Source organism: Etheostoma spectabile, chromosome 24, assembly GCF_008692095.1.
Source record: "Etheostoma spectabile isolate EspeVRDwgs_2016 chromosome 24, UIUC_Espe_1.0, whole genome shotgun sequence".
In the NCBI taxonomy this organism is placed as follows: domain Eukaryota; kingdom Metazoa; phylum Chordata; class Actinopteri; order Perciformes; family Percidae; genus Etheostoma; species Etheostoma spectabile.
The window spans coordinates 9,907,170-9,907,859 of record NC_045756.1 but is presented as its reverse complement, the minus strand read 5'-3'; positions in this window follow the sequence as shown (position 1 = coordinate 9,907,859).

Genomic DNA, 690 nt, shown 5'->3' with positions numbered 1-690 from the left:
TTGTGTCTCTTATACAAGCAATCGCACAGTGATCACTGACATCATTGCGAAAGACAGCAGGCGATGTGTATTTATGTGGCATGTTTGTAAGAATGACATCCAACAGTGTTGATTTGCTATGATCTCTCAGGTTGATACGTGTTGGGGTGTCAATAAGTTGTGTGAAATTTAAAGAGTCAGTCTTTAATGTTCTCAGAGGCAGGGGAAAGCCAATCCCAGTTAAGGTCACCCATTAGAATTACTTCGGAGTCCTTAAGGTTAAGTAGTACATCATAGAGAGAAGAAATAGTTTCTTTTGTAGCGGAGGGTGGACTGTAACAGCCAACAACAGTCAGGTGTGTGTCTTTGTATAAATTAACTTTCAGTGCCAGTACATCAAATAGTTTGGCTCTACTTACTGACAATGTCACTGAGCTTAAAAATTTTGATTTAACATATATAGCAACTCCGCCAGCTTTACCTAAACGATCTGCTCTGAAAATATTATAGCCATAAATAGAAATCATATTGTCTGTTATTGTAGATTTTAACCAGGTTTCTGATAAGACCATGATGTCCATATCCGTTGCATCAACCCACAGTCTTAGCATGTCCATTTTTGGAAGGAGACTTCTAACGTTAAAATGCATAATTCCAACTGCGGATCTTTTTTTGAAGTCACATGGGGAATATATATTTTGTAGTGTATCA